This window comes from Phocoena sinus, chromosome 12 (assembly GCF_008692025.1).
Source record: "Phocoena sinus isolate mPhoSin1 chromosome 12, mPhoSin1.pri, whole genome shotgun sequence".
In the NCBI taxonomy this organism is placed as follows: domain Eukaryota; kingdom Metazoa; phylum Chordata; class Mammalia; order Artiodactyla; family Phocoenidae; genus Phocoena; species Phocoena sinus.
In genome coordinates this window covers 15260843-15281128 of record NC_045774.1, presented here as the reverse complement: position 1 = coordinate 15281128, position 20286 = coordinate 15260843, and the positions used below count along the sequence as shown (strand labels likewise).

At 37.8% G+C, this 20286-nt stretch overlaps 1 protein-coding gene across 5 annotated transcripts in view; it reads left to right on the top strand.

Annotated features, from left to right (window-relative positions):
* Nucleotides 1–20286, top strand: part of PLEKHG1 (pleckstrin homology and RhoGEF domain containing G1) — a 237122-nt gene that overhangs the window by 56843 nt on the left and 159993 nt on the right. For 4 of the 5 annotated variants that reach the window (XM_032650792.1, XM_032650793.1, XM_032650791.1 and 1 more), the window contains one exon: nucleotides 9277–9335. The gene's annotated coding sequence lies outside the window, so the exon portion shown is untranslated. Of the gene's footprint in view, nucleotides 1–9276; nucleotides 9336–16018; nucleotides 16055–20286 lie in introns of those variants that run through there. The other variant, XM_032650795.1, reaches the window with a different exon arrangement.

Sequence of the window (20286 nt, the reverse complement as noted above, 5' to 3'; positions counted from 1 at the left end):
AAAGCCTATTGAAATATCCTCAGTGTTAAATGAACAGTAAATAAAAACTCTGTGATATATTTGGTCGTTTGTTTTTTTTTATAAACTGATAGGCCAAAGCCTGTTTTTCTTGACTGATGTGGAAAGATTGAGAAAAGAAAAAAGGCCTCCAGTGAAAGGAAATTACCTTTCTAAATATAGCATTCTAAAGTGATGTAACAGGTTTTTCCATATGTTGCTTGAATAAAACTAGTGTTTTTACAGAAGCATTTTACAGTACTCACCATTAAATAAACCGCAACAACAAATTTAAATTTCTAAAGCTATCTTCCAAAATATTAGTTTATTAAATAACTAGTATAAGAAAACATGCGATATCTTTGGTTTCCCTTTACTAAAATCTGTTTTACTTTTGAGTCAGTCCAACTTTAAAAACCACAGCCATCTGAATTCTGTTCATTTTAGGGAATTTTGCTATGTAAACTAACATTGTTCATTTTCGTTGCTTGCTAACACATTCTGAATCACTTAAAGTTATTGATCTAGGTTGAAAGAAGCTCTTGGACTCTAATCTATATTCCTCTAATCTATAAAAGCCATTGCTGGGCTTCCCTGGTGGCGCAGTGGTTAAGAATCCGCCTGCCAGTGCAGCGGACATGGGGTCGAGCCGGGAAGATCCCACCTACCGTGGAGCAGCTAAGCCCGTGCACCGCAACTACTGAGCCTGCGCTCTAGAGCCCACGAGCCACAACTACTGAAGCCCACGCGCAGCAACAAAGACCCAACGTAGCCAAAAATAAATTAAGTAAATAAATAAAATTTTTTTAATGTTGCTTATAAAATGTTTCTGCTTAGAAATGCTCATCCATTTCTATAGTTTCCTCCATTTTATTAAGTACAGAATCTGCCAAAACTTTATTAACTTTCATAATCCCCTTCCTTCTTATTTCTGTCTGGACTCGAGGATCTTTGGAAAGTCTTGTCTTACTCATTATAGTCCTCTACTGATGTACTAACTACTAAGCCCCAAATTTTAATATTAGAGTTATATTCTTTTTATGCTTTCAAGATCACACTGGGTAGCATGCTGTCTCTGGGTGTTGTTACTAGCTAACTCTGTGATGGTCCATTCCACTGACTGGAGGTTCCATGGGGGTAAGAACTAGGTCTGTCCTAGTCACTGCTGTGTCCTCAGCACCCATGCCCGGTGCATTATTGATGCTCAGATGTTGGATGCATTCAGGTCATTTTAAGAGTAACACAGGTCTCTTGGGTGATAGGAAAGTGAGATAGGAAAGTGTTGGTAACTGTTTTATAGCATTTGCAATACAGCTACCATCCAGTCTATTGACTGGTATACATCCCTTGAAAGCCTGCTATCTTGGGAAGAGGCTCGGTATTTTTCCTTGTAATTCTAGTGCCTTTAACAGCACTTGAATGAAGGTCATTCATTCAAGAAACATTCACTACTTCACATTCTTGCCCATTTTCCCCTCCAACATTGAAAAATAAAAGGAAAATGGTGTTGGAATCCCCAGTTCTGTTTGGCCAGCTTTTTTAATAAAGAGGCCCACTTTGCTCTAAGAATGAAAAAGAGAGGGACGTACAGGGCAATATGAGGAAGGGCCATCTACTCTAACTCCTAACTCTGATTCAGTATTAGAATTAAGGATCCTTTGTCAAGTCATTATGCCAGCTGTTAGCCTTTTTAAAAATATAAACAGCAAATGACAAAATCTAAGCTATGGGTCATCAAAACCTGGTGTGCAGAGTCTGTGTTGTCTATCTGCTTTTGGTTTCCTTTCTAAAAGATTCACAACCAACTTACCATTCAATATAGCCCAGATTTGGGAAGCATGCAGTGTCAGCCTAACGTTTCTTAATAAAATATCAAGAACTTTAATCAGTTCTACATACACACAGCTGGTGTGTGATCCTGTGGAACCCAACAAATGATACAAACTAAAGACTGAACTTGTCATTTCATCAGTCTTCTTTCTTTGCAGAATGCAGTGCCTGACAAGTCATGCAAACCTGATGTATTACATCAGAATTGAGTGGGTAGAACCTTCACTTGAACAGTTTTTTTCTAATGTATCTAGTAAAATGCCACAGAAAACAATTCAACTTATTAAGAATTGCTTTATGTATTTTTCCCAAGAACACACCCATTTTGTAATATGAGATATATTCCTCAGAGACCTTGCTTTACCCACTTTATAAACTCCTGGCATAGTGCCTGACACATCAGGCATTTACTATATAATTTAATCAAATTGTGGGTAAAACGAGTACATTTACTGGTTAGGAAACCAATAACTATTAGTTATTGAAAGATGTGCACCTCTTCTCAATAGTCTCCACTTCCAAATTCTAGGGTTTGGGTTTTTTTTAAGTGGTTGAGACCCACTGGATCTCTTTAGAAATATGCCAATTAGAGAGATCAAACAAAGGCCAATTAGAGATATCAAATTAGAAATAGAAGTTGAATTGAGTTTGCAAGTAAAGCTGTAAAGTGTCCGTCTCCGGAGGTCTCTATGGGAATAGAAATGTGTATCTGTGTATAATAGATCCTAAATACTTGTTGAATGAAAAAAATAAAAATTGAGTCTGAGGCATATAAATCATTGCCTGCTTGAATGAAAAATTTTTGTGATTGTTTAACACTCTTATTCTAAAGTATTTGATCAGTTAAATTTCCCCCCTCCACTCCCACTTTGGTCAGCCCATTTCTATTGTGAATTCTGTAGCCGATGGGGTTTTTTTGCTTATGTCTGAACAGTTATAAGTACATATGGCATCCCAGAATCAAAACTTGGTTCTCTGAAACGACTAACAAGCTTTTGACAAGCAAAAGCTAAGAACTACAGTTCTTACTTTTGCAACTTTTCTGTATATTTCCAAATACATTTTTTTCAAGTTAATAGCCTTTCTAGAAAAAGCAGTATATATTTTTAAAAGATATATTCTCCAATAATAACAAAAATTAAGTTCCTAGAAACATATTTGATGAAAGATCTTTATGTAGACACTGGAATAACTTTAACTTTATTGAAAAATACTTCTAAAAGATCTAAATAATTGGAGGGGCATAACATATTCATAGATGATCTCATTATTATAAAGATGTCAGTTCTCCCAAATATGGATCCAGTATAATCCCAGTCAAAATTCAACGTGTTTTTGGTGGAACTTAGGTTGATTCTCAAACTTATACAGAACAAAGATCCAGAAATAGCCAAAAGAATCCTTAAGAAGAAACAGGTAGAAGGATTTAGAGATATTTATATTGTTATAAAGCCAAAATGATTTAGACACTGTAATTTTGGCAATAGGGATAAGTGATTAGACAAGTAAAACAGTATTTCTGAAACAGGCCCACACTTATATAGAAAACCTGTTATGTGACACAACTGAAATGCAAATCAGTGGAAAGAATAAATAAATGATACTGGGGTAATAGCTTATCCTTATGGAAAAAGTGAAAATGGCACCTGCCTTGCAGCATACATAGTAATTAATTTCAAATGGATCAAGGACTTAAACACAAAATACACAATTATATAACTTTTAAAAGAAACATAGAAGAATATCTTCATGTCCTTGGGGTAGGGAAAGAATTTATTACACAAGACAGAAAATCATTATACCATAAAGAGGCATATATAACTGCATCATATTTAAGAACTTCTCTTTGTCAAGAGACTGAAGATAAACCATAACCCATAACAGACAGATGGATTTACATTTTGGATAATATATAAATAACTCCAACAAATTCATAAGAAAAAAATAATTCAATAGAAAAATGGGCAAAGTGTATGCGCAAGTTTTTCACAGGGAAGGAAATGTGAATAGCCAACACACAAATGAAGCTATGCTCAACCCCATTAGTAATTAGGTAAATGCACATTTAAACCACAGTAATACCATTTCTCACCCACCAGAATAGCTATAATTAAAATTTTATGGGGGCTTCCCTGGTGGCGCAGTGGTTGGGAGTCCGCCTGCCGATGCGGGGGACACGGGTTTGTGCCCCAGTCCGGGAAGATCCCACATGCCGCGGAGCGGCTGGGCCCGTGAGCCATGGCCGCTGAGCCTGCGTGTCCGGAGCCTGTGCTCCTCAACGAGAGAGGCCACAGCAGTGAGAGGCCTGGGTACTGCAAAAAAAAAAAAAAAACGTTCATGGTATTAGGTGTTGGCCATAATATGAAGTGAAAAGAACTCTCATATATAGGCATACATCAGAGATATTGCAGGTTCAGTTTCAGACCATTGCAATAATGTTAATGTCACAATAAATCGAGTCACACAAATTGTTTGGTTTCCCAGTGCATATAAAAGTTATGTTTATACTATATACTGTAGTCTACTGAGTGCTTAATAGCATTTTGCCTAAAAAATCTATATACCTTAATTTAAAAATATTTTATTGCTAAAAAATGCTAACCATCATCCGACAACCCAGGGTTACCACAAACTTTCAATTTGTAAAAATAAGTAAATAAATAAAAATGCAATGTGTTCAAGGTGCAGTAAAGCACAGTAAAATGAGGTACGCGTGTACTCTGGGTGGAGTGTAAATTGGTACAATTACTCTTGAAAAAAAATTGGCATTACCCAGTAAAGTTCAACATGGGTAGGATGAACAACCCAGCAGTTCCAGTTCAAGTAAATACAATGTAGAAGTATGAATACAGGAGTCATGTACAACATGGCTTGTATAGGAAAGAAAAATGGAAACAATCTAAAGGTCTAACAGTAGAGCGTATAAATATACCACGAAGTATCCAGTGAAATTCAAAGAAATACTCTCCATCTGCACAAATAATTACACTGCAAAATGACATGGAGGAATCTCACTAACGTAATATTTATTTATTTGGTTGCAACAGGTTTTAGTTGCAGCAGGCGGGATCCTAAGTTGTGGCATGCAAACTCTTAGTTGCGGCATGCATGTGGGATCTAGTTCCCTGACCAGGGATGGAACCCGGGTGCCCTGCATTGGGAGCGTGGAGTCTTAACCACTGCGTCACCAGGGAAGTCCCTCACAAACGTTATATAGAGTAGAAGAAAGTAAGTCACCTTGGAGCATGTATAGATCTGTTTTATAGTTCAAAAACACACAGAATTGATCAGAATGAGATTCCTCCATGTAGGCTCATTCTCATGCCCCACATGTTTGCAGAATGGCTACAGCAACTCTGGCCTCTAAATCCTGTCTTGTTCGTGTCTCATAGAAGCAGGAAAAGTTCTGCTTCCTTAGTAATTTTAATAAAATACCCCAGTTAGGTCTCATTGATCCCGATTGGTGTGGCTTGGGTCACGCGCCTATCCATGCACCAATCACAGTAATCAGGGAGATGAAATATGATGAATTGTTTAGCCTAATTGATTTCATTCAGAGCACCTGGGCTGATAGTAGGACAAAGGAGAGGGAAACGCTGGTCTGGTCGTCAGAAGGAGGGTAGATGGATGTTGGGCTTCCAAAATTAGGATAGTATTCCACCCCCTTTCAGCAGCCGAATTAAGAAGGTTTGTATTTCACTAGCTACTGTTGCTTGCTTATGGTCTATAAAAGAAATGAGGCAGCTCAAAGAAGGGCAAGTGGAAGAGAGAAAGTGGTTTTTATGTCGAAGTGGACCTAGAGTCCCGAGTTACCTGGCATTCTTAAATCAGAACGGATAGACGTGGCGCAGCCCCCCAGGATGGCAGGTGTGGGGCAGGCGCTGGACTCCGGTCTGAATGCAGAGATTCCTTTTGGATTTACATGATCAAACTGTATATCCCCTCAAAAATACTCGCTTTGTTTTTGTCTACTTGACCATCTGTGTTACTTATTTAAGGAATCCTTTCTAGATACTTAGGGCATGAACATTGGGAAAGTTGCCCTTTTGGTCTTACTGCTATTCAGTACATTATAGTTTACACTGGTTTAAAATTCTGTGATTTCTGGTAGCCCTTTATGTGAGTTTTCACCCTCACTTGTTTCTTCTATGAAGTTTTATGTGTTTTACTCAAGAAATAAAGATAACAGATTTCATGCTTATGGGCAAGCTTTTGGGGCTCCTGTGTTTCAAATAGTTGACATTTTTAGGGAAAGTGTCTACGCAGTGGGTATTTGCACAGTCATTATCATAAGTAGAAGTGTTTTCATCGAACATGACTTTAAATTGTTCCTTGTTTAAACCCTGCCAGACTCAGCCCATTAAACCTGTTTTTACCTAGTCACTCAGTATCATCCTCCTCCAAAGCTAACAGGCCTTTAATTTCGTCCTGATATAAAGAGTAAATGTGATCCCTTTTGTGACATTGATCCCATAGTTATTGTCAGAAACACTTGGCTTTTAGTTTCTCTCCTCACTCTGTTGTCTGAAATGAGAGATAAGCTTATTTTAGACACTGTAGCTAAAAAGACATGGCGACATATTGGACTTGTGTCTCCTTTTTATAAAACCAACCCTGACATTTTATTTATTTTTATTCTCAAACTCACATTAGTTGTGGTTTGCCTATAGAACTTATTTTAAACACCACCTTGCATGTACTCCTGGCTATAAGTTTCACATTGTTCTTTGGCCAAAAGCAATAAAATGTGACCTGTTTTATCATGGTTCAGTGAAGTGTAATTAACATTTTCTTTCCAGAAATATAACATTGATGGCTATTTATAACATTTCCCCAACCTTCAAGAGTGTAGTGAAGTGTTTGGGGGTATTTTTATATCAAATTCTATTTGTATTTAATGCTGTGAGTATAATCTATCAGTGCATTTTGCACTTAAGGCCGGATAATCAAATATTCTTAATGTGTTTTTTTCTAAAAATTCTATCGTGAATTTATAGAACAGCCTCTGAGATCCTCAAGTATTCACCTATACATAAGCCTCTCTGATTATAAAAGCCTCTTACTGTTCTCATATTCCTATAATGGTACTTCACCTTCTACAGACCAAAAATATAAATTCATTACTTTACCTCATATTGAGTTTCCTGGCTAGATGATGCCTTTTTTTTCCCCTTTTCTAAAAAAGTACATTTATACTTCTCAACATTTCTCATGAGGAAACCATTGTCCTAAAGATTTCCTTAAACATTTTCTATATAGGTTCTTTGAGCATAATTTTTCTGAATATGACCTGTTTTCAGACTGTCTTTTTTTTTCATTTGTTTGTGACTGGCCTTTGCTACCACTGGACAAAAAGCATTGCTTTTTACGTATTTCAAATCATCTGATACCACCCTTACTAGTTCCAACAGGGTTATTTTTAGATATTTCTCTTGAGTTTTAGGTATTCAGCCTTGCACCTGCTGATGGTGGTATTTGGTCTGTTCATTTCCTTTCACTAATACTTTGTGAACATCTTTTTATTTTATTCCTGACTTTTTAGCAAAAATGTTGTCTGTTGGTTTTAGATCTTTTTAAAAATCACAGTAGGTGATCTTTCTATTTCTAGATTACTGAGAGGTTATCAGGTATAAGTGCTGAGTTTATCACATGCTATTTTGTCATCTTTGGAAATATGAATACGTGTTGATCTGACCTATTGATACAGCATAAGAGATTTATATATATAATATTTATAGAATAAGCCCAGTTTATATTGTTGTATCATTATTTTAATTTACTAGAAATCAAGAGTTCTGAGCACTTCATTTGATGTTCTTCCATCTTGTTTATCTAAGTCAAATAAGCCTCTTACTTTTTGCCTTCTCTGTGTCTTATCAGGTTAGGTTATCTGATAAGCTTCACCAAACAAACTGAAGAGTCGCATTTGTTTTATATCCTGAAAGCTTTTTATACAGTTTGGGAATTGTCTAATCCTTGAAGTGAACCATATTTCTTAGCCTTTCAGCTTTTATATTTCTGGTTCAGTTTTAATAATTAAATACCACCTTAGAAAACTGTTTTCATTGAGATGTTCAGATTTATCTACAAGGATCTTTTTATATGGCATTCTCAAGTTTATCATCTCTTCCATATCTGTGATATGTTCTTCTAGTAATTCGAGTTTCATGTTGGATTTTAAGACTAGATTTGCCTGAAATCTGTCTATGACACATTTCATTCTATAATGAACCAGTGACTTTTTTTTAAATATCGAAATCAAAAATTCCTGCTTTTATTTTTTTCTGCCTTTCCTATATTACCTTTACTGCTGTTTTTGAACTTAAGTTTAAATATGCAGTTTATTGCTTTGTTCTCTCCAGTTTAAAAAAAATACAAAACAGCTACTAGCGTCACAAGTAAAACTGCATTTCTTACTCCCCACCCAAAATGAAGTTAACTTGCTTTTACCATCTACCCCCGCTCATTTCCCTGTTTTTCATAACATGATCCAGGATTTCAGACTTAGATGAACTTAACTACTATAGTAATGTTTTTATTAGACATTTTTTCCAAAAATTTGGAAGTTTGCACACTATTTGGACTGGTTTTAGAATAATTAGCATACTTTATTCCCTATTTACTGCTTTTAATGCTTACCAGCCGTGCTACTACGTGACTACTTTTTCACTCTTTTTATTTGGATTCATCCCTCAGTCAAGTGGAAATATTTTCAAGTAACTTTTGTTCATGAAGATACCTATCTGATACATGTCTAGGCACATTTGTTTTTCCATTATATAATGTCTGTGGTTCTTTCTTTTCAAAAATAGTGAGTGACCAGAAAAAAAGCAACCCCAGATTTTACCACATCTAAGCATCACTCCCATTAACTTCTACCTTCCCACCCCAAGTGCTTTGCAAAGATGGAAACTGAGAGGAATTATTGGCTACAGCCATAGAGAGGAGCTCAGGGATAGAGTGGCCATGGCCTTAGAAGGCGGTTCACATCCTGTGGAAGACTTGCGTTTCAGAGATAAGGATACGAGGGTTGAGACTGAGTGAAATCATCCATTCTCCTTCTGCTCCTTGGAGTTTCATCTCTCTTCCTGGTAAAGGAAATTCTTCTTGGCTCCTGGCAAGTTATTGAACTTAATTTTTAGCGCTATTGAAAGTTCAAGTCTTTTTTAGATTTTCTGAGTATTTCAAGGGAAAGGGAAAATCAAGATTGGACAGTAGCTTTCTAGCACCACACCCTGTAAGTTGTTTTTTAAGTTAAATTGTTATGATTATTGCTATAGGTCCATTATAGACCAGTAGCATAGGTGACTTTTTCCTAGGAAAATTATGGTCTTTTTGCATCCAGTCTTCCTTTTGCCCCTTAAAATTGGCCCAGATTTCTCATCCATGTTCCACTGAAATCATTCTGGAAAAGTAAAAAGCAATTTATATTTTGTGTTTCTGCTACAGGTGGAGACGGATGTTAGCAGTTGATGGGTGAAGACACTGGAAAGGCTTCAACCATAAATGTGAGCTGTTTTCATTTTTTTACCACTTGAGGATGAAACATGCTAAAAGATTAATACATCTGTAATTTAGGTTTGTTAGGTATTTTTGTGTAAGTACCCTCTAAGAGCCAAATTTATATTGTTTTTTAACTATTTTGTAAGACAGAATAACAAATATTATAACCAGAGGGTGAAATACAAAAGAAAATTCATATTTCAAAGTACATACATGAGGAATAAAAATGGAGTCAGGAAGAGTAAACCATAGTGTGACCCAAATTGGAATCATATCTTCCTGTTGGCGCGCTACCGCTAATGAGTCAGTCTCTTGGGTAATATTTTAAATGCTTTTCATTGGTGAGAAAAGTTCTTCCTGTTCTTTTTAAGTTCCTCTTTTTTCTTTAAGATTTAAAATCTCAATGCAATTTTGTGCTGGTGGTACTTGAAAACCCACAACGAACAATAAGAGGGAAAGGAAGGAGGGAGATATACTGTTTTTTTAAGGTCTAGGCAGTTATTTTATTCTGTTTCTCCTTTCCTAAGTCCTTTAATTTATCATACTCTGAGCACATCATAAGCTATTTGGCAAGACTTGAAATGTTAAACTGACACTATTACTCAATTCCGTATCAAATGCTTACTAGAATGGAAGGAATATGTGAAGAAACTCAGTCCTGGTGAGCACAGCATTATCCTTTTACTCATTTATACTTTCAGTTCTACACCAGGTCTTTTTTTTTCACCAAACAGTAAAATAAAAATAATATTAAAGCATAAGTGCAACAAGGGGTTAGAGTCTGCCTTTAACTAGCAAAATAATCATGCTTTGTTGGAATTATGAATATTTGATACACTGCATTATTCTTGTTGAGGTACTCAAAGTTATTACAAAGACAAATGGTATTTTAATGGAGTAAAGATGTCTTTGCTTGTGTTGGAGTTCAGAGTCCATCGGTATTTTGTTAACTGGTAAAATAGTGGTTTTCTTACCGCAGATCTTCATTACTGGCAAGAAAGTCCTAGAAGTTCTTTTGTCAAATGTATGACTAGAATGCTGAGTAGCTTAAAAATCAAGAGTCTGAGGTCCAGAGCTGACTTACCCATTACACACAGTGCCTGGGGCCATGATGCTTTTAGTGGCCCATGAAAATGTTTTAATTTTAATTCTTTCCCCAAAAATAAATAGAAAAATAGTGAATATATAATAACGAACCCAGCCTGGATTATATTTTTCTTTATACCAAGGCAGTCATAAAATATAATTTTTAATATTCTTTTTTATGGAGGAAGGGGCCAAAGTGCCTCAGAGCCCAAGGAAACCATCACGTGCCCCTACCTGGATCGCAGTCAGGCACACTCTATATGTGTGACAGAGTCAGTCATTTGAACGCTTTTTTTTTTTTTCTTTTTTTGAAGTGGAATAATCATTTCTTTTTCAGAAATGATTACCTTCTCTGGAAATGAGTTCATAGACTTGTCTGCTCACCAGAGAAATACATGGTTCGTCTCCAAAGAAAGAAATGACATCTTGTTAGGTTAGATAGCTGTGGTTATTCATGATGTTTTCTTAGAATAAAAGAAATATTTTCGCCCCTGAGAGACCCGCTGATGTTCTGTTTGCTTTGTAATATGATACGCAAAGTAAGGGAAGGGGAGGCGGGACTAGCTCAGGATTCTTTGGTCCCATTTTGGACAAGCATTTTTGCCTGAGAAGTGTGTGTTCCATGAGAACAGTGGCAACCCCTGCTCCTTGCTGCTGTGGGCATGTGGACTTTAGCTCTTAGATCTTCCGTGGTTGCTGATCTGTGTTACTGAGTACATGACATTTTCAGTTACCATGACCGGTCCGGTTTCGTTTGTTTCTGAAGCCATGATCTAGTGTTGGAGAAAATAGCTTTGTCAGTCTTCAACTGCAGTGACCAGATAAGAATATCTTATAAAAGTCACTTGTTCATTTAAAGTAAGTGTGTTGAATATCTGATGAACTTCTTTTTCAAAATTGGTACCCACTCAGATATAAACTCCCTCAGAGCCAGGTCTTTGCATGTTTTGCTTGTTGCTATATACCCTAGAAAAAGCCAGACTTAAGGGAAGCTCAAATGTTTGCTGAAAGAATGAATGAGCTAATTTCCTTCTTTAGAAAAGTCATGTTTCCCCCTCCCGAGAGCTAGGGCTCCAGGCCTCTGGTTTGAGGTAACGACGTGGAGATCGGATACTGGAAGGGCCACATCTCCAGTGCCTGGAGGGGTGGGTGACCCTTCAGTGGTCAGCCTCCATCTCGAGACTCAGTTTACCCTTTCACAAAAATAGCTGGGTTAGAAGGAGCTTTTTTACTTTTCTAGAACTTTTTTTTTTTTTTTCACCGTGCCATGAGGCTTATTGGATCTTAGTGCCCCGACCAGGGATCAAACCCATGCCCCCTGCAGTGGAAGCTTGGAGTCCTAACCACTGGACTGCCAGGGAATTCCCTTCTAGAACTTCTTAAAACAACAACAGAAAAGGTATTCTGATGGCCTTCTCCACCTTGGTGCCCCCCTAGACTCCCCTCACCCCATGCTGTTCTCAGGCTGGTCCAGGCCACCCCACGCTCCCTCTTCCTAGCCCTCCAAAAGGAAAAAGTACCCCTGTATTTCTAAAACAATTGTTTATTTTAAATGTAAATACATATAATTAAATTGATAACCCCCCCAAATCATGTTATACTTCTGAAGTGTTCTGAAATTGTTTGGGGTATATAAGTGAACTGCAAAACTTCTAGTTCTCAGACTAGCAAATATCTGGGCATGTACACAAAAATGTATATGGTACATCAGTATAAAATAATAATCTACCAGGTTGTTACCCACAAGCTATAGATAAGAAGTGTTCTCTCCAGGGTAGTAGGCCAATAGATGCCATTGGGTACCAGTTGATCAAATTAAGCTAGGAAAACAAGAGAATTCTAGAGAGAAGCACCGCTCTCTCCAGCTAATTTTTGAAAACTCAGAGGAGTATAGGCCTATTTTTCACAGTTTTTGACCCCAAAGGAATTAGAATGCATTATTTTCTCTTGGTATGATATGTGTGTGTGTGTGTGTGTGCGTGCGTGTGTGTGTTTGTGTTATTCAGCTTCAAGACTATATCTTTGATGAAAACTATTACATATAGAATGGATAAACAGCAAGGTCCTGCTGTATAGCACAGGGAACTATGTTCAATATCCTGAGGTAAACCGTAATGGAAAAGAATGTGAAAAAGGATGTTTATGCATATGAATAACTGAATCACTTTGTTGTACAGCAGGAATTCACACAGCATTGTAAATCAACTATACATTAATAAAATAATTTTTTAAAAAGACTGCATCTTTGAAATACTACCATAAAGATATGTGTGTACCCATACTCATATAAACATATTTTTTTCCTGAATAAACTTTCCCATACATTTTATTCTTGGTGTCTTTTTGTCCAGGGTTTCACCTGCCCCAGTTCTTTGAGGAAAGTGTATCGGGGTGGAGTTTAGGAGCACACAGCCTAGAGCTGCCCAAGTATCTGAGAGATGCCACTTAAATGTTCCAAGGTACACACCAGGCACTGGGGTGCTCGGGGCATCCTTTACAGTTCTTGCTAGCATTTTCTGGCCCCTACCATGTGGTCATGCTCTTCTCTGGAGGGAATAAACATCACTCTGGCATCTTCCATCCCTAGCTGAGGACTCTCACAGCCCTTTCATGAGCAATTGCAGGAGGCCCACATGCTCTGTGGAACCTCAAAAGTCTTGAAGCTGAAGGCTTTGTGGGGTTGCAATACTGTGGCTTATTACCGTTAAGACTTACAAACAATGCAATGAAGGATGCTCAGTGAGGAATCAACACTGCCCAGCCCTTTACATATCCTGTAAGTGACCTTGCCACTGTGTTCCAGGAAGTGTTTTACTTAAGGCTGATAGATTTATTGGAAGGCAGCTAATAGAAGAGTTATCGGTGGCTACAGCATAAATGATTGACACTGTGAATAAATAACTAATTATATTGCGCTAGACATTGCTAATAATATACCCATCTGGTGCAATTCTTGGCACTAAGCTAGAGGACAGGGACTTAATGCAGTGGGATCTTTAAAAAGTCATTGAGATGCTTTCCATCAGTTTTCTTCCATTGCAAAATCCCTTGATTATCTCTTAACATGGCGGCGTCATGAAAATAATTTTTAAAGGATAATGGAAAATTAAAAGTGTTATAATAACTAAATATAGTGGTTACAAAAATATAGCACAAAATTACACGTTCAGAAAGATGTACAGATTTGGCTTTCTGAGTATGGGTACCTCTCCTCTATTAAAAAAATATCTCCTTTTGGGCTTCTCTGGTGGCGCAGTGGTTGAGAGTCCGCCTGCCGATGCAGGGGACACGGGTTCGTGCCCCGGTCCGCGAAGATCCCACATGCCGCGGAGCGGCTGGGCCCATGAGCCATGGCCACTGAGCCTGCACGTCCGGAGCCTGTGCTTCGCAGCGGGAGAGGCCACAACAGTGAGAGGCCCACGTACAACAACAACAACAAAAAAAATCTCCTTTTAAAGAGTTCCAGAGATGGGTTGTAAAGCAGTGTGAATGTACTTAACACTACGGACCTGTACGCTTAAAAATATATGTATTTTACCACAATTAAAATTAAAAAAAAATTTTTAACATCTTCTGGAAGTTTGCATACCTTAAGCTGGTATAGAGACTAGACACCGTTTGGTGGGGGGGAGGGGTGAAGGAGGAAGACTTCTTCATTGTAGATCCTTCATTGTATCTGGGAAAGGTATGAGGAGAAGTCCCCAACCATTTTTGAGAGAAAAAGGACATAAGTTTTAAAAAAAAAAAACGTACTTGTTTTCTCTTGAAGGGATGACCTTTGGAATAAGGAACTAGTTCCCGTTCCTGGCATTGAGCATAAGAGGATTCTCAGGACAGTATGTTCTCAATTTTGTGGAATTATGGTAATAGGTTTCTGTCAAAAACAAGGACGGGTCAAATAAGTTTGGGATTTAAGCAAGGTTAATGATTACTTTTCCTGCAGAGCCTTTACTATGCTGCCCTGAACTGTACGTCTTCAACAAGGAAGTGTTACAGGCAAGGTTCTCAGACTTATTGAAACGGAATTCCTCCTCCCTCCCCAAAGCCCCCTTCCCCACCTGCTAGTTTTTTGACCTATTACTGTGCTGCTCTGTGGAAGATGGCTCGGTAAATGCCAATGTAGTATGGAAAGAGGAAGTGTCCAGCACAAACACAGAAATGGGTTATGGGAAGAAATATAGACGAATTGAAGCCATAATTGTGACGTGTCTCGGTAGAGGAACCGAAGAGGACATTTGGAGGATAAAACTCTATACAGTGACTCCAAGAGCTCCATCTGGACAACCAGTAATGGAACCAGCCCTGAGTTTGATGGTGAGGGATTCCCTCCCATTTTGCTCTCCCCTCAGACTGACCTGTATGTTCCATGCATACAGCTTGTGAAGCATCTTGAAGCATTCGGCTAAGCCACTGGCAAAGGGATCAGGGATCAGCAAAGGGTGACATTCAGTGTTCTGAAATCCTACTGTGGAAGAAAGTTTCCTTAAACCTTTTGCTATTAAACTGCCTCCAACTTAATAACATTTGACAGATTCTGAGGGACTCCTTATTGGAAAGAGGTAGCATAAAATTATTTAGCATAGGTTGTTATTGATACATCATGAAAAGTGATCTGTTTCAGAATGATCATTTTATAAATGAATGTCTACTTTGTGTAAAGCACTAAGTATTGTGAGGGATGCAAAGGCAAGAAGACAAGGCTTCTGTAAAGTACGCCAGATAAGGTAAAACACATCTAACAAGTCACCTTTCTGTGAAGCAGTATGTGATAAAAAAAAAAAAAAAAAAAAGTGGTAACACAAATTTAGAGTACCGAAGGACCTAGAAATATGATCCAAAGAGATGTACTTCCCATATAAATTATTCACTTGTGACTGTCCCATGCCTCGAAAATAATGCTTATTTTCTGTTGTGTACAAAGTTATCAAGTAAATCAAAATCATTTAACTGTTATTCAGATTATCAGTATCCTTACTTAACTTTTGCTCTATTTGACCTGTCATTTTCTGAGGGAGCTGTTTTGGAACTTAATTGTGTTGAGTGGATTGTTAATTTTTTCTTTTAGTTCTATCAGTTTTTCCTTTGTATATTTCAAAGCTGTACTTTAGATACACGGAGGTTAATAAGTTATTCACTTGTTATGTAGCTAGGTGCAAGATAATTGTTGTGTTTTGGAAACCAGATAGAATATCCAATCCCCATGAAGTATGGGCTCGCAGAGGATTTTTGAAGGTCTCATGTTCTTAACATCTGCCGCTGATGATGAACCTTGGATAGACCTGCCCAGCGCTCGCAAAGGGACCATCTAACAGACACGGAAAGGCCGTCACTTAAAATGTCAGAAGAACCAGATGAGTCCAGTGGTGCCAGATCTGCTTTTGGCAGCTGTAGATAACGAATCTAGTGTCTGGAACAGACAGTTAGTTGTAATATCTGAGAAACTTGTAGAAGCACTGGACCAGATTCACCAAGCTTAGGAAGTCCGTACAACAGAATTATCCACCATAGCTTTAGGTAAGCAAGGCCTGTATTCATGTTGACTGAATAAAGCTGACATCCCCTCTGCCTCTGTCTTGGCCCCTTGCTTCCTGTCTCATTTCAGATCCCAACTATTGCTGTTTCAGCTGCATTTTCCAAGGTATGCATAATTTTAAAATCTGTGTTTTATTGCCTTACACCATCATGACTTTTCTATGCCATAAGGAAAGCCTGTTCTGGAGAGGCAGATTACATTTGTGATAAAGGCTTTCTAGAGTTAAGTCAGGTATTAAAGCAATCATTGTGTTTTAAATTGAAAGACGGGAGTTGCAATTGATCTTAAGTCCTGTATTAAGTAGAGTATTTTCTTTTAATATTCTTTGTCTTAAAAAATGTGGAATTGGATTTCTTAAAATGTTGTAACTTCATATATATTCCTTTGATTTCTAAAGCATAGTCATTCAAAGAAAAACAGAGTTTAGCAATTTCACAAGCCCTCATAAATGGAATATTATAGCAACCAGGCTCTTAGGCAAATGATCACCAAATCCTTTTTTTTCTGGTCTCTCTTTTGTTTCTAAACTCTCCGTCTCATTTCTAACTCTTTTCTGAGTGTTTTCAGTTGGGGATCTCCCAGTTACCTCTAAGGCCACTTATTCCTAAAACTACCTTTTTTTTCCTATTTGAGGAAAATAAAGATACTTTTGTGCAGGCTTATCATTTCAAGTGCACATTTGACATCTTTCTCCCTTCCTCCCCCACCCCCCACCTCCACCCCTGATACCTAATTTGTCACTAGATCTCCCTAAATTTACTTCCCTGTCTGTCTCAGCCCTTCTTTTCCATTTCCACAGACTTCAGAGAAGGCAAAGGTGAATATCTGAATGTTTGCCACATGCAACACATTATATGCTTTTTCTTATTTCATCCTTTTAGCTTTGTGCAGTTATCATCATGAATTGGGCTTCAAGGTTAGGAGACTGAAATTCTCAGAAATTTAAGTCATTGCCCGAAGTCTCACAACCAGTAGTTTTAAGAAACAGGATGAGTTATAAATACCCAAGTACAAGTACAAGTCCACCATCTTCTCTGCTGCCCTGGAATGTGGGACACCGCCTGTAGCTCAGCCATGCCACGTACCTCTGTGGTACCACATCAGGGCAGAAGAACCAGATTCTCTTTCTCTCTGGTTTTTCCAAATTCGTGAACCTCCAGTTCATGCTGCCCACCAGCCTGGTCCACCCACAGGGCTGGGTTGATTATGTCAGGTATCTAGTCTAAAATTCACAGGGATACATTGTTGCTTGCTCCATAAGCTCTGACCTATTTTTGCTTTCCATCTTGGAGTCAACTGTTCTAGAAAAGTCTATTTTTTGCCACCCAGAACTGTCTCCACTCCTTGGAGTTGTCATGAGGGAAACACCGTGGGTTCTGGGGTCAGTTGGACCTGGGCGGCTCATCTCCTTCCTGGGAGGCCTCAGGCACATTTTCTGCCATCCTCAGCTATAAAGTCATGACGATAAACTCACTACAGTCTGGCTGTGGGTCCAGAGAGTGCATGTACAATGCCAGCTGTGGTGAGAGCCTGGTAGGCTATCAAGTGGAGCTGGAGGGTGATCGCAGTAATACTATTATCGAGACCTTATCTATCCTCTTAAACTCAGTTCAGGTTCCTCCTCCTTCATAAATGACTCCAGCCTGATTCTATCTGCTTCCTCGTATATAAGTTAGCTTCAGAACAATTCTTTTAGCAATTTTAATTTTGTAGTGCCTCTTGACACTGCTTTGTGGTCTTCAAAATCCTTCTTGAGTGTTGTTAATTCCTGCTCTAATGGACTAAAAGTTCAAAGGCAGGACTAGGTCTTATGCATATGATCTATAGCCTGGTGCCTGATATGTAACTAACTATTCACAGACTCTTTGGATTCAAACTTAAGAAGGTTCACATATATTCAGATGGAATCAGTAGCCTGCATGTTGGTTTTAAGTACAGAGAGTTCCCAGGTAAATGTCTTCATGTACCATGATTAGCCCAAATTTCTTTGTTCGTAGTTCTGAATGTGAAGAATATTGCAGAGTAAACTTTGAAACTCCAAAAAATCTTACTGTCCAGTATTTCTCACAAAACTGCCTTTTAAGCCCTGGGCAATCTTAAAACACGGCTGTATATACACTCATGTTTTATTTTCTTGGAGTACCTCCAAGATGGGAAATATTCTAATTGTCTTCATAACTATTATTTTCTAGGCCTAAATTTTTTTCTTGGGCAGATTTTCATTTTTCTTCTTTGCCTCTTCAGTCCAGGTAACTTTTTCTCCCCTCCCCTCCTGGCCAGGTTTTCCGCTGGGACAGTCTGGTGGGGAGGATGTTGCTATAAAAAATGAGCCTGAGGAAGAGTCAGAGAAGAGATCGCTTAGAGATAAAAATGTGGTGGCACTTTTAAGCTGAAGGGACCGTTTTGTTCATGATGGGTTTTCTATTTTTATTTTATCATTATTTTTCTAATTTAAAAAATCTATTTGAAAGACACAGAAGAAAACAAACAGGATAATTCACAGGCTGGGAGAAAATATAATACACATATATGATAAAAATATATAAAGAACTCTAAAAATGTAATAATAACAAAACATCATTAAAAATTAATAAAAGATTTGAACAGATACTTCACTAAAAATGAGATACAGTCGGCAAATAAGCAAATGAAAGATGATCAACATCATCATTTATCAGGGAAATTCTTATTAAAATCACAATTAGATCCCAGTTATTTGAATGCTGGTGTGGATACAGGGCATTGTACACTGCTGGTGAAAATGCAAAATAGTTCAGCCATTTTGGAAAACACTTTAGTAGTTTCTCATTAAGTTTAATATAAACTACCATACAACTCATCAATCTCTCAGATATTTACTCAAGTGAAATGAAGATATAGATCCATACAGAAACCTGTATGTGGATGTTTAGAGTACATATATTTATTAACAATTGCCAAAAGAGTGGAAAAAACAAAAGAAAACAAATATTCATCAGCTGGTGAATGGATAAACAAACTATGCTACATTTGCTCAATGGAACACCGCTCGGCAATAGAAAGCAACGAAATACAGGTATTTTTGGCAACATACATGGATCTCAAAGGCACTAGACTAAGTGAAAGAAGCCAGATTCATATACAGACTACATATTGTATGATTATATTTATAGTACCTTATCACAAAGGGAAAACTACAGGGATAGAGAACAGCATTACCAGGGGATGGGGCTAAGGATAGGGAATTGACTATGAAAGGGAACATGGGAACTCTTTGGTGTGATGGGAAACTTCTATATCTTGATAACTTGACAGTAAAGGAGGTTACAAAAGTGTATGCCTTGTCAAAATTCACAGAAAGGCACAGCTAAAATGGTGGATTTTGTTGTATACAAATTGTACTTACATAAAATTGGCTAAAAAGTAATCTGTGAGTGGGACAAGATTGAGCGGGGAAAGTTATGAAACAAGATTGGCCATCAGTTGATCATTGTGGAAGGTAGACGAAAGGAGGCATTATTATTCTGCTCTGTCTACATTTATATGTTTATATATATAGTTTTTAAAATAAAATCTGCAAATACAGTTTAGTCTTAAGGAACTGTGTTTTAAATTAATGATAAAAATAACAGGGAAGTACAGTACAAGTCAATTTACTGAAAATAGTTAATGACAAATAAAGAATTGCCATTAAGAATTATAGGTAGATATAAGTTGTAATGATGGGTCTTTTAGCTTTATTTAATCACCCCGTATTCAGAGCCAGTTTTTAAAACTCCATACTTTATCATTTTAACTAGAGGTTCAGGGACCCTCTCTTTCAACAGTATAAGTATTGGCAAAATAATCATTTGAAACACGTTGTGGCCAAGTTTCACCTGCCAAGGTGTGTGTTCCATCCTAAATGCACATTTAAATGCATTTGCAAAGTCTATTTCTAAACAAAATGCAGATTACTAATTCTGGCAATATTTTGCCTATATGGAGAAGTTATTTGTTAAAATATTTACTTAAGAAAAAAAAGTCTCCTTTGTCTTCAGGCTTAAAGTTGTGAAATTGAACTGCGTGAGAGCCTTTGGAAGAACCCTTGCCAGGGGAATGGCCTTCTTCCTTCTTGGGGTCAAGGTGAGGGGGTGAAGAGTTGGGAACCACATCCCCCAGCTGTGGAACACCCGGCTCGGTGCATTAATTCTCTGCTCTGTGCCCACCTCTCCCTTGTCCGTCCAGGAGGCAATGCTAGATAAAACCCCAGAAGGTGTAGAGGCGCCGGCTGACTCAGCACGCACCACCACTGGGATCTGGGAAGATCTCTCTCTTAGGAAAAGGAACTTTGCAAAGAAAAATTTCAAAACTTCAAA